This window comes from Lutra lutra, chromosome 6 (genome assembly GCF_902655055.1).
Source record: "Lutra lutra chromosome 6, mLutLut1.2, whole genome shotgun sequence".
Classification (NCBI taxonomy): domain Eukaryota; kingdom Metazoa; phylum Chordata; class Mammalia; order Carnivora; family Mustelidae; genus Lutra; species Lutra lutra.
The window spans coordinates 82,993,271-83,007,695 of record NC_062283.1 but is presented as its reverse complement, the minus strand read 5'-3'; the positions used below and the strand labels follow the sequence as shown (position 1 = coordinate 83,007,695).

At 43.5% G+C, this 14,425-nt stretch overlaps 1 protein-coding gene across 4 annotated transcripts in view; it reads left to right on the top strand.

The window, feature by feature from the left end:
- Nucleotides 1-9,146: 9,146 nt before the first annotated feature.
- The window catches only part of EPB41L2 (erythrocyte membrane protein band 4.1 like 2), a 221,906-nt gene continuing 216,627 nt past the window's right edge, over nt 9,147-14,425 (top strand). For 2 of the 4 annotated variants that reach the window (XM_047732186.1, XM_047732185.1), the window contains exon 1: nt 9,180-9,285. The gene's annotated coding sequence lies outside the window, so the exon portion shown is untranslated. Of the gene's footprint in view, nt 9,286-14,425 lie in introns of all 4 variants that reach the window. The other 2 variants (XM_047732182.1, XM_047732183.1) reach the window with 2 other exon arrangements.

Sequence of the window (14,425 nt, the reverse complement as noted above, 5' to 3'; positions counted from 1 at the left end):
GATCTCTGTCAAATAAATAAAATCTTTGAAAAAAAAAAAAAAAAGAACCCTAATACAGTCATCAATTTCTTACCCAGTCAATCCATAGTCTGGACAGTGACACATGAAGTAATTTGGCATGAAAAATACCATCATATGGCAACATACACAAAAATTTTGAATGCAAATACTCTTTTACCCAATAGCTCCACTTCTAGAAATTAATTTTATATTACTGCACATGTACTTACAGACATATGTAGAAGAAAATTAATTTTATTTTAAGCATTACTTATGGAAGCAAAAAATTTTAACTACATACATGTCCACTGGTAGAGAGACAAGTTAAATATATTATAACCTAACAATTCACCTATTTTTTTAAAAGATTTTATTTATTTATTTTTAAGGGAGAGAGAGAGAGGGCATGAGAGCGCAAGTGGGAATGAGGAAGGGGCAGAGGGAGAAGAAGACTCCCTGCTGAGCGGGGAGCCTGATGCAGGACTTGATCCCAGGATCCTGGAATCATGACCTGGGCCCGACTTGAGCCACCCAGTTGTCCAATAATTCAGCTATTAAAAAGGAATTACTGAGGCCCCTGGGTGGCTCAGTTGGTTAAGCATCTGCCTTCAGCTAAGGTCATGATCCCAGAGTCCCAGGATCGAGCCCTGCATTGGGCTCCCTACCCAGCAGGGAGTCTGCTTCTCCCTCTCCCTCTGCCCTTCTACCTCACTGGAAGACTCTCTATCACACATGAGCTCTCTCTCAAATAAATAAATAAAATCTTAAAAAAAAAAAAGAGTTACATATTACTACGTTTCTTTCACTCTTTCTTATTTGCATGCATGTTATAGATGACTTTTACCCTTGGGGAAGTTTTGAGTTCCATACTATGGATTTTGCTGTCCTTTCCCCTAACACTGACTAACTTCTGGACAACAATACTAATTTTTTTTTTTGTGGCATAAGATTTAGATACTACTCTTATTTTCGGAAGTCTATCCTTATCTGTTAGCCTTTTTCAAAACAGGCCCCAAATTTTTTTATATTAAAGTTATAACTGAAAGCAACTGAGAAAGCTATTCTCTGAGGTCAGAGTTTCTGGAGATGTGAAGAGGTATCAGTGAGGCAGCAGGGAAGCTGTCTGACCGGGTAGATAAGGTTAATCAGGGCTGGTGGTTAATTAGGTTGATAGCTGTCACAGTCAGACTACTCTCACTTCTTAAAGTTTTCTTCTCTGAAAACTCCCATGTATCCTAGAATTCTGCTCCCTGTGTTTCTACTCTGGTTGGTGGAATGTTCAGTGTTATCAACTGGGTGAGACCGCTATGACTGACAACACTTAGCTCAAGTGCAGTCAGACCTGATTATCATAGTCACCATCCACTTTTTTTTTTTTAAAGATTTTATTTATTTATTTGACAGACAGAGATCACAAGTAGGCAGAGAGGCAGGCAGAGAGAGAGGGAGGAAGCAGGCTCCCTGCCGAGCAGAGAGCCCGACGCAGGGCTTGATCCCAGGACCCTGAGACCACGACCTGAGCCGAAGGCAGAGGCTTTAACTCACTGAGCCACCCAGGCGCCCCTCACCATCCACTTTTTAAGGATTCTCCTTAGTCCCGCTCTTTAGTTGATCTCAGTTTTTTGTTTTTGTTTTTGTTTTTTAGAGAACAGGCATTTTATTTATTTATTTTTAAGATTTATCCATTTATCTTAGAGAGAGAGAGAGCACACACATGGCGAGAGGTAAATGGAGAGGGAGAAAGAGAATCCCAAGGAGATTCCCTGCAGAGCATGAGCCCAACTCAGGGGCTCCATCCCATGACCCCTGAGCTGAAACCAAGAGTCGGATGCTCAACTGATTGAGCCATACAGGTGTCCTGGGAACAGACACTTTAGAATGGTTAGATGCTGGATATAAGAAGCACATTAAAGTCAATATTATTCTCTCACAGGGATTTATGAGACTCTCAGACCAAGAGTGCATTGCTTTTTAGATGTAAAAATTTCACTAAGCCGCTATTTACTTAGGAGCCAATAAGTTAAACAGTGATAAGCCAAGCACTAATTTTTAAAAAAAAAGATTATATTTATTTATTTGACAGAAAAAGAAAGCAGGAGCAGGGGGAGCTGTGGAGGGAGAAAGAGAGGGAGAAGCAGATTCCCCACTGATCAAAGAGCCCCATGCAGGACTCGATTTCAGGACCCTGGGATTATGACCTGAGTCGAAGGCAGACACTTAATTGACTTGAGCCACCCAAGTGCCCCAGCACTATCGTTTTAAGGGGTAAAATGAGGTGGCTTCCTGTTTACTTAGTTCATGATGTATCACAGAGAAAATATTTGCTCATTTTATTAAGTTTAGATTTAAGTGAATTGAATTATTGTGCTCTGAGGTTTTTACTTAACTAAGACTTGATGGGAAATTTATATTTAATATAACAAGTGGATAAGACAGTTAATCATATGATGTTCTTATGGAAACCTGTGCTAAGTCCTGATTGCCTATAGAACAAACTCAAAACTCAAGATCCTCTTTGAAGCCTTCATGCATTTACTCATGTAGTTCCTCTCAAAAGCCATCTTGCCACTCTCAAATTTCAACGATATCCTTAAATTAGAATTTATCATTCCTTTCTAAAAGTTACTAGGGTCTGCAATTGGGACTTGAACAGTTCTACCTGTCATTGAGATTGACTTCAGGATTTTCCCTATTGCACTATTCTTGTTGTGTTTTGATATCACAGAATGGCTTGAAATACGTTTCCTCTTTTCTCATTCTTTGTATGGTTTGGTTTAGCATTGCTGTAGTTTCAGGATAAGCCAAGAACTATGGAATAAAAAAAAAAAAACCTTAAAATCTTAGTGGCTCAGCACTACAAAGACATATCTCTTACTTATTTCTTGCTCATAGTCCAGTATGGGTTATAAATTGGGATGGGGGAAGACTTTGCTCCTCACAGTCACTCAGGGAACAAGACTTCTTACATTCTAGAAGGTCTATCATCCCCTAGGACCTCAGAGTTCTCTGGGTCTGCTGTACCTGGCAAACAAAGGAAGAGAGAGAGTGAAGGATCATGTGGGAGATTTTTAAATACGGGCCATGCCTGGAGACAGTTTACATCAACTCCACCCATATTCCATTGGCCAGAACCCACTCACATGGCCACATTTAGCTGCAAAGGAGGCTTGAAGATGTGGATAGTTTGATGCCCCAGAGGAAAAGAAAATATAGTTTGGCGACCATGTAGCCTTGCCTCTGTCATAATCTGTTCTGCTCGTCAGCAAGTATCTATTTTACCACACAAAGAACATACATACACTGACCCTCCCCAAGGGAAACAACCCTAAGTCCCACCTTACCAGGGAATCCAGTTTAATATATAGATCTCTGGGGGGATAGCATGATCTTCTTTTCATAGGTTCCAGCCTCTTACAATTACTTCATCTTTTCTACCAGGTTCAGCCATGCATTTAAAAAATAGTTTAAAAAATATTGTATCCAGGGGCGCCTGGGTGGCTCAGTGGGTTAAAGCCTCTGCCTTCGGCTCAGGTCAGGATCTCAGGGTCCTGGGATCGAGCCCCGCATCGGGCTCTCTGCTCAGCAGGGAGCCTGCTTCCTCCTCTCTCTCTGCCTGCCTCTCTGCCTACTTGTGATTTCTGTCTGTCAAATAAATAAATAAAATCTTTAAAAAAAAATTGTATCCATCATTTTAAAGTATATGCCCTGAGAATTTCCCATTAAGCACTAGATCTGTCAAAATGTGGGAAGTAGTTTTCCTCATCCATTTTCAATTAGGTTCACACTTTTTATTCCTTCAGCAATTTACTGAAGAAGGCCCACATAAGCCACTGTTCTTGAATTAAATCCGATGGTGCACAAAGCAGACATAGTCCCTGCCTTCATAAAGCATAGGGTCCAGTAGTTCTTTGTTATCATTTTCCGGGTATCTGTTCCTTCCCAGTGACTGCACTCTCCAGGCGGATATTCCTATGGAGAGGGTGGGGTCATAGGAAGCAAGAAGGATAGGAAGCCATCACATAACCTCAACATCCCTATTTTTCTAAGTGTTTTCTAATAAGTAGAATATATTTGTGTGCCCCAGGGAACCACAAAATCCAAACTGAAGGACAGTATCTTGCTAAAACCAAACTTCTACTATACATCTGTTTTGAATAAACTAAGGACCTCTAGGTTGGTCCATCTTCCAAGTATAGGAATTTATTTACTTAGAAGCTGTAATATTCCGTTTCCAATCCTGCTGTCTCCACTATTTCCAGGGACTGTTTTACAAAATAGCCAATCATGTCTGGGCTATGTAGATATCCCAGGCCAAGCCCATATCATCCAGAAGGTTGCTCTTCTGACATTTTTCTCCTGACGTTTTCATTCAACACTCTCTTCTGCTGTTGTAGCTGTTGATGGGTTTTTACCACTACTTGTGGACGCTGCTTACAAATTATGCCCTACAGGCAAGATTCCTTACAGTGAGCCCAGAGTATTGGGCCATATCCAGTGTGGCAGCTATCTTGGTAAACATTTCACCATAGGAGCCATGTTTTTCTAATCTTGTTTTAGAGTCTGCCCTCAAGCAACCTGACTTTGCCTGTCCAGCAAAGTCCAATGATTCTGCTTCAAGGTCATTTTGCCTCCCCAATCCCCATTTCTAAGTAAGTGGGTACTGGAAGTACAGTATTCCTCTTTCACTTGACCAAGCAAACCCTCCCTCTAGTCTTTGTTTTGGGAGACAGTGCAGATCTGTTGACCATGGAACTGAGGGATGAATCACATGCCAGTCCATTTTCGTTAAACTTTGATGTCTGTCTCAGACATTTCCCATAGTAGGACATCTGCCTCTTTCCCGCAAAATGGGGATCCATGCTCATAAGGTTCATTCCACTGACTTCTCCTTTCCTTATGCTCTAGGTTTATGTCTGTAAACAGGTCTGGAACTTTTACTTCTGGCCTCTCAGCCCCTTCCCACTGAAGATCAGGCACACCTGGAAGGCTCTATAACTCTTCTTTACTTGTTACTGAGAATCAAAGTAAAATAAAAACTTTTACAAACTTGCTTTGTGTCATTGCCTGAATTGAATTGGTATAAAATGGAACTCAATGATGCATTGATTTATAAAAAAAAAACACAAAACACCATTTCGGGGCAGCTGAGTGGCTCAGTAGGGTAGTCTGCTTCTCTCTTCTCCTCTTCCTCTGCCTGCAGTTCCCCCTGCTTGTGCTCGCTCTTTCTGCCAAATTATATATATATACATATATACACACACACACACACACACACACACACACACATATACATATATATCCATTGTTTTATCCTTGTATTTCATTTATATTCTAAATAAAATGACAGTTTTCTAACAGAGAAATGTTCGTTTTAGATAGTGAGAACAAATGAAGGCACAGATAGAAACCAGGATTTCTGATTCCTTTTACCAGCTTTATTATCTACCCGACTGAACTTCACTATAGCAGAGATATTGTATTACTCATTTTTGTATGTCCAGAGCATGGCATGAGGCCTGGTACATAACGACACTCAAATTGTTGAGCTGAAATAATACATCTTTGTTATACTCTTTCCAAATGTAGCTTTTGGGAGGATTTTTTTTTATTGGGTCCAATTCTGTTTCTGCTTTCAGTTCTAGGGAGCAATTGACCATGAAATCCCATGGAGAGCAACTGTGGAGATTCTCCTCCAGCTTAAGGGAATCAGCATGCCCAGGCCTCTTTCTCTGTCATTGAGACAAATGAAGCAGGGGTATGTATGTGGCACAACTCCAAATACAACTGAGTGAATACCTCAGTTTGGCAGGCTTGAGAACCTTATATACTTGTTGTTGGCAATAGTTTGGAGCGGTCTTTCAAAAGGAGATCACCACTACTCAGTGTGACGTAGATAAAAAAAGGGGATTTGTGTGACTTTTGAGGAAAATCCTGTGGAGAATTTTACTGCTGATGGAAAGGAGAAGGGTTGCTTGAGGGCAGACTCTAATACAAGATTAGAAAAACATGGCTCCTGTGATGAAATGTTTACCAAGATGGCTGCCATTAAGTCTTCTCATTCCTGTACACACATTCCACTCCTATCGAGTGGTGAAGTCTATGATACCTCTCTTTGAATTCAGGCTGGCTCTCTGACTTGCTTTGACCAAAAGAATGCAGCATAGATGTTGCTTCTGGGCCTAGGTCTTAAAGACCTTGTAAGCTTTTGTTTTTATCCTCTCAGAAGCCAGGTGCCATGTAACGAAGCCTGGCATATCCTGCTAAGAGGTCACATGGAGAGAGAGAGCTGTAAAAGGACAGCTTCTTAGAGGAGAAATTAGGCTCCTCAGTTGACAGGCAGCACCAACTGCCAGACATGTGAGTGAAGCCACATTGGATCCTTCATCCACAGTTAATCCTCCCAACTGACACTAAGCAGAGCAGAGATGAACCATCTCCTTGAGCCCTGCTTCAATGTCCAAAGAATCACAGCAATAAAATGGTTGTCATTAATTTGGGGGGTCATGCAGCCACAGATAACTGAAAAAGCTCTAAGCATTGGCCAGGTGATAGAGTGACTCCTACTGACATCTACAAGGTGTCTTTACTGCTTATGGCAGTGGGACTGGGGATGCATGCCTTTCTGAGATTGCCTCCATTAGACAGAACATGAGAGTGCATTGTCAGGTCTCGCTGCCTGTGGACCCTGTCAGGGAAGGGCAGGTTCTCAGTCCAGAGCCATTCCAGTACTTCTACCTGGTTGGGCTTGGCACCCAGAGGCACAAAGATAAAAGAATGAATCACCAGTATAGTGGGATCAAGATTCTTAGGAGCATGCTTGTGTGAATGAGTTGGTAAGGAAGGGCTTAAAGAGATCCTGGGTAAACTTCTAGTTATATTGCCAGACTGGCTTTGCTTGCAGATGGTGTCTAAGATTGAGGCTGTGATGCTAAATTTGGATGTGGTGACTCTCAGGTCTGGTATCCGGATTCCTGTGCTGTTCTTTGTCTTTCAGTCGCTTCCCTGTTACTCTAGTCTGTGTAATGGGAAGATGTAGCCTTGCTTTTATCAATTTGTTTTCCTGGAGATTAATATTCTGGCTTGAACTACAGCCTCATGGTCCTGCCCTGTGTTGCTTGCCTGCATCTCTGAATATCACCTGTTTAGGACTTTGTCCTGCCTGTCTGTCCAAACTTCGTTTCTCTCCCTGTTAAGACCTCCCTTCTTGCCTGGAATACCACCTGTTGTTTGCTGACATCTGTATTGTACCATGTTCCATCTGTTTTCTTCCCTTCCTTATAGCTCCCGGAATTTGATTTTTCTACCTTTAGTTCCTTCCAGGTCATCACAGAATCTGCTCCATTTCACTGAAATGTTTTAAGGCTGTATCCAAAACACAAAGTCTAATTCTTCCACAAAATAGCCTTTAGATATTTGATAACAACCTTCCCAGGACCTTTGATCATCTCTTTAGCCTAATCTTTGCTGGCTCCCACGTTATCAAGACTATGCATCAGTGGATATAATTTCATTTCTTAATATCCCTCTTAAAAGGTAGTTTACTGAAGTGATTCCCATGCTTCAGCAGAGGACACAGGAGGGGTGTCATTTCCTATTCTAAGGGCATTATATTTTATCAATAATAACTATATTTATGTTATTATTTTGCACGAGCAGTTTTAAAGGGTTCCATCAGGTCTAGACCAGGGGTTTATGGGCTCTAGAGCTTATGTAACTTCAAGGACTCTCTTAAAAAAAAAATTACAATTATACAGTTATTTTCAGGCCTGTGGAAATGAGGGATCCTGAAGCTTCAGTTTTGCTAGTTTCATTGTAAATCTGCCTCAATGTTCTAATGGGATCATCTCATAAAATTCCTGGCTTCTTTTCATCAGAACTGTATCTTATCAGGTTTCCTCTCCCTCCATATTAGTGCCCATATTAGAATAAATCTAACGTCGGTACTTAGCACATGCAGGATTAAGTAGGTTCACCTACAGCAGGAACTTAGAAAAACGTCTAGTGCATAAAGCATGCAATAGCTATTACCTATTATTATTTTTATTACTTACTTGAAAGCCCTTAGCAAATAGTTTCTCTTCCCGTGTTCATTTTCTCTTCGATGTTTTGGAGATGATACTTGCTCTGCCTTTTCCACAAAGTTATTGAGAGGATCAAATGATAACAAATGTGAGGGGGCTTTATCAACTGAAAAGCACCATGCACTCGGAAGGTATTGTAACCGAGGTTCCATTCGATGTTGTTCACTTTAGAAAAGGTTATGTTTAGCAAAGAAAAGAAGGCTTTGGCTGAGGTAGAGTCACTAACGCCCGGGTTAAAGGAGGGAGGAAGCAAAGAACAAGAGGTGCATGGGTAACACACGCCCAAGGCAAGGAACTGCACATCCCTTTGACATGCCAACGTTCAGAAAAGATGCAATAAGTAGAATCTGAGAAAAAGCGGTATAATTATATACAAGCAAAGCACCGGGAGGTATCACGGGCGCGCGGGCGTGTGGTGTGCGCACCCGCACGCACGTGTGCGCCTGTACCTCAACCTAGGTCCGCAGCCTCTTCAACCTTGTCCAGCTCTGCAATCCAGACTCCCAGGCAGTGGCCTGGAAAAATCCGGCTCTGACTTCGGGTTCAGCTAACAAGTCCCTCCACTGTGGGGTTTCCCCAATCCCTCCAACCCCTCCCACAGGAAGAATAAATGGTTCCTTTTCACTGCCCTCGCTGTGAAAGCACTTCACTTCTTCCAGTCTCGACTGAGGAGGACCCACTTTTCCTATTTCCCTGTTTCCAGGGTGTAGCCTTGTATCCGCTACCGAATAGGTGTTCAGTAAAGAAGTAGTCAGTAAAGCACTTTGAAGAAATCACTTTTAAAAGTTGGCAAAAAGGACTTAAGGGTGGGATGAGCGGGTAAAAAAAAAAAAGCCTGGCGCCCTGAAATAAGCGGTCATTAACCAGGGCAGCTCCGACCGCCAGACGCATCTTTCCAGCTCTGGGTACCCGGAGACCGCGGCGGCCAATCCCGCGGGAAGGCCCGCCCCGGGGGCGTGGCCTTGTAGGGGGGCGTGGTGCGGCCCGCGGGGGTTTCCGCGCTGGGGGCGCGTCCGGCGGGGGCGCAGGAGGGGCTTCCGCCGCGAGGGGGCGGGGCTGGAGCGCCGAGTCCTCTGACGGCCCCAGCCAGGGAATTTCAATTTGAAACCCAGCGGAGGGAGGAGGCGGGTGCGGCGGCCGGTGGCTGGGGCTGGAGCGGGACCAGTCCCCGCGGCGAGCGAGCCCCTGGAGGTGCAGTGTCCGGGTAAGGAGGCTTGCGGGGCTGCGGAATGGCGGGCCCGGGCCGGGGGAGCCCGGACCGGTCGGCCAGTCCCGGCTGAGTTGCAGGAGCGGCTGGGATTTTTCCTCTGGCTGCAGCTGGGAAGCTGATCCCTGGCAGGAAGCGGTGGCGGGACGGTCCTACCGTGGGGGAGGGCGACCGGCTTCGGGATTTTCTGGGCTCCCTCTCTCCTCTTCTCCCCCTCTCCACCGGACCCCATTCCCGCCCCGAGGTCCGGGTCCTGTTCCTCCAGGCAGGATTCCTGCTTCCCCGCTCCACTGCGGTCCCCCCCATCTCCCTTCCCGGGAGTCGGGGCCACGTCTGGTCCGAGCCAAGAGAGGTCGGGGCTTGGTAAGGACGGCGCCGGCCCCGCCGAGGTGCCGTGGACTTGGGGTCGCGCGTCCGGGGCCCCGCGGAGAGGCTGGAGGAGGAATCCGGCTCCATCCCGGGCGCGGGCCGCGGCGCGCGAGCCGATCCCAGCGTGGAGCACAACGCGGGGGCTCCGAGGAGGCGGCGGCGGGGTTCTTCGGCGGATGGTTTGGGGAGAGGAAACGCGGACGAGGACGCCGCGCCTGCCAGGGCCCGCCGCGCGCGTGGGCTCTGCAGGGAGCTGGGCGAGGGGGGCGCGCCGACCCCACGCGCCGCGCGGAGCCGTCCCGCCGGGCGTCCGTCCGCGCGCGCCCCCGTCGCCGTCCCAGAGGACGTCTGCGGCCCGGGCCGCTGCGGGGAGCCATGCACTCTTGCGTTCTGGTCCCTCCAACTCCGACACTCAGGCCATCTCTGCACTGATGGCTCCTTTGCCTCCGCTGGGGCCGGGGGCACACGGTCGGGAACAGTTTTAGGCGGGGGTGGGGGAGAGACAAGGAGGAGAACGGACCCAACTAGACGCTGCCACCCCCACTGCCCCCAGCAGTCGGGTTGTCTGCGGGGGCGACGTCGGTTCTCGCACTTCCCAAAATCGCTCACCTCTTCCGAGGTCAGGGTTTTTTGGTGAAATTAGAAGAGCTCTCGCCTACTGTCTGTTTTTTTCGGGGAGGGTCTCTTGAGGGGCCCTTCCTAATAATTTAGAGTGCTTTAAATTGAATTCTCCATCACGATAACCTCTGCAGCCGTTTTTAAGAGGGAGGGAAGGTGGAACCTACAGTTGTGGGGAGATTATATATATAAATTTGTTGTTGTTTTGAATCACATCTTTTCCTCAGTTTCCTGAACTTCTTGCCTCCAAAATGTTTTTCTTTGGGGTATCGTGCCAGGAGTCTTGTTCTTCTTGCTGTTATGTAAGCTTTATTTATTTATTTTTTAAAATGATTCTTACAGTTTCTTCTTTATTCGTCCATATTTTTCACTCCCCCCCTTTTTTTCTTCTCACCGGAATGCATTATTTCTATATTCTCTATCTATAATACGGTGGGAGAATTAGTAGTTTAGTTTAGCTTTCTATCACATTTCAGTTTGGGTTTAATACTTGAGGGAACCTGAGTCAATTTCTTAGCCACAGGATCTGGGATGTAGGATTCTCAGGGTTTGGATAGGTTTTACTGGGACACCAATAGCACTTAATGCTGTTGAGTTTCCGTTTGCAGCCTCACTGCTGTGAGAAATCACTGGATTGCTGTTGCAGTCACCAATGGGGCTGCGTTGCAACGCAATCTTGGATTATGATAGGGGCCAACCGACTACCATCCATCAGGCTGACGCAATTTTTAAAGAGCTAGGCTGTGTCACCTGTTAGAACGGGAGTGATCAGTTTGGGAACCACCATCAAACCGCAGATATCTACTCTTTGGAGGTTATTGGAGAACTGTACAAGTGGTAATGACTTGGAACAATGGCGTGGATTTAAGGCTCATTTAATCCTATCCTGTCTTCCTCACTTCTTGGGCAGAATTCCCACTGAAGTCAGTAGTGGTCTTGTGTGCAGAAGGACTGCTGAGAACAAGAGACTGCTCATTTAGAGTATCGGGAGGGACAGTTTCTTTCCTTTTAAAACACCCTTCTTTAAGAAAGACCTAGTCATCTTTAATCTTTTACCTCCAGTCTAAGTAGTTAGAGTATTGTGTGCAAAGACCTTCCAGAGAAAATGGGTGGGTGACTTAAGCCCCCAGCTTCAGATTCTTGGTATCTGAATTGGATGGGGATTGCTTAAAATGATTAAAAGTGATAATTTAACAAAGTTAAAATTTTGGTGAAGTTATTACTAACTTCTGTAAAAAATTTAAGGTGTTATGGAATATTTTCAACTGGGTATGTATTATTAAATTGGGCATGTATGCAACTGGGGATGTACGTTAACATCAGAAACTTAATTCCAAATAGAAGCAAATTTGCAGATTTAGGGGATGAATCCGAAGGGAGACCCACCAAAAAAATAATTGCAAATGTATAACAAGGACATTCAGAGAGCTCTTACTGTATTTGGAGAGGTAGTTTTTTGTACAGTTAACATACATACAGGCGTTAGTGACTCTCTGGGCCCATCCTTATTAGATTTGTGAGCACTCGATGCTTTCCAGTTTCACTCGGTGCTTTCCAGTTTAGCTTTGTGCTGATCTGAATTGGTGAGCTTGCTAGGTACTTTGCCTCTTAACGTAACGTTCCTGTGGTTTACCCTTTCCAAATTACCAGTTCTAAAGAATCAAGTTTAAAAGACCGATCCAGTCACCAGATTGTAAAAATAGATTTTTACAAATCATAACCATGTCCATGTGTACTACCCAACCATTTGCTTTCAACTAAAAATACTTGCAAAGATGATAAAGCGGTTCTCAACCAAAATATTTATTGGTAAAATTACTCTGTAATTAGTAATATTGTATAGTTATGTTTAACCTCAGGTTTTGCTCTGAATCACCACTCTCATATTACTGTGGCTAGAGAACTACAAGAGTTTTTATCTTTGCCATTTTATTTGGGAATGTGGGGTTTAGATTTTATATAGGAGGATGCTAAATATTTTTAAAGATTTCACTTTCTTTCTGTTTCCTCAGGAAAGTATGGGCCTTTGTCCTTGTTTTTTTAACCGAAGTAGTCTCTTTGAAAACCATGTGTCGCCTTTTTGGAAGAGTACGCCTTGCTAATATTTTTATAAGGCACTATAGTAGTTTATAGGGATTGATACTGCTGAGAGTCAAATTTTGTATTTCTAAAATCTGTTTTACTCGGAGAAAACAAAGGAAATGTGCCTACCTCCCCACCCCACCTTTATTTAGAAACATTTCCAGTGGCCTTGTTTGCTTTTTCAGATTCAGAATTACTGTACCTAACCACTGGGTACCCTTACAGATTTAAAAGCTGTAAGTAAATGTTTATGCTGGCTTCAGTAGTCTAGCAAATACTAGCCAAACCCTAATTTACTGCCCTTTTATAGAATCTTGGAATCTCAGGGCTGGACCTTTAGGAGTCAGCAAATCCAGTTTCAGCCCTTGTCCTCTTCCCCCAACACACAGACATTTCCAGACTCTTTGGAAGGCTTGAGTTAATAGAAGATTTGTATATGAATCACCCACAGATTCCAGACAGAGCATCCTTTGGGAATGCCATGTTTTGGCACAAACCAGCAACTCAATATTCATAAGATATCTATCATTCATCTGGGCAGTGCCCCAAACTTAAATCTAAAATGGAGTTGTGGCTGGTATCATTAGCTATAGGGGAATGGCCTCCAAGTATATATACTATAGTTTTGTGTAAGTTAGAGCTAAGCCAAAAAGGAAAGAGAGGATTCCTCTCTAATAGCTAGAAATAACTGATAGTGATAACCAGTGCTTTTTCAAGCTTTTCTGTAAAGTGTGTTATAGGTGTGCATTTTGTATGAGAGAGGGAATATATTTATGTACATACATATGTATTTGTTATGTGAAGTATCTGTAGCATTGTACTCAATATATTTGACAGATTATTCATTGAACCTTTGTAGAATATTTTAGAAGTGCTTTTAATGAAGATTCTTTGAAAGTTGGAGTTGATGTAGAACCTGGTACTATTTCATGTAGAAATGTCATGTAGGCAATATTTCATACAGGGGATTTAACTTTTCTGGCTAGTGGATATTGTTTCCCCTCGCTTTGTGGTTGAATTGAGATCTGTGTGGGCTTCTTTGATGTGTGATTTTCATGTCTAGGATAGATTATATATAACTTCTCTCAATACCCAGTCTTTGAGATAGTATTTATTTTAAGGAGAATTTCAGTGGTTTTCTCATTTTTTAAAAAAGATTTTATTTATTTATTTTATTTTATTTTTTAAAGATTTTATTTATTTATTTGAGGGAGAATGAGTGAGAGAGAGCATGAGAGAGGAGAAGGTCAGAGGGAGAAGCAGGCTTCCCAAGGAGCTGGGAGCCCGATGCGGGACTCGATCCTGGAAGTCCAGGATCATGACCTGAGTCGAAGGCAGTTGCTCAACCAACTGAGCCACCCAGGCGCCCTATTTATTTATTTTACAAAGAGAGGGAGGGAGAGAGAGAGAGAATGAAAGGATGAGTGGGGTAGAGGGGCTGAGGGAGAAGAAGAAGTGCACAGGATTCGATCCCAGGACCCCGAAATTATGACCTGAGCCTAAGGCAGCCGTTTGACTGAGCCGCCCAGGTGCCTCTCAGTTTTCTCATTTTTAAAGCGACATCATTTACCTATTAATATAGGAGCAATACTACATTTTATACTGGTTCTGGATTTTTTTTCCTGTAGATAGAAATTGGGCTAATTTCATAATCTCAATTACTTATAAAATGGAAATATGTTTTCATTTCACAGATATTGCTTTGCATATTAGTATTTTTTCACTTAAGCGTATTAGAGCCACAGAGGTCTAGATGCATGTAGATTGCCTCCTAAATACTCTTTATAGTAATATGGAATATATGTGAGGAATAAGAAATATCTTTTTATTGCTCCAAGTTTTATCTTCAGTAGGGTTTTGTTTTAGGTAGCCAAGTTAACATTTTACATATGTAACTAACTTGAGTATCGTGGGGATGGTTTTCCGTCCTCCTAGTTCTTAACCAGAACTAAAGGGCACATGGAAAGGGCTCCAAAGTGATTTGTCTGTTCATCTGTAGACACCTTATTGTCTAGATCATGTAGTTTCCTATGTATTCTACCCATATAAATACACATCCCATATCTTA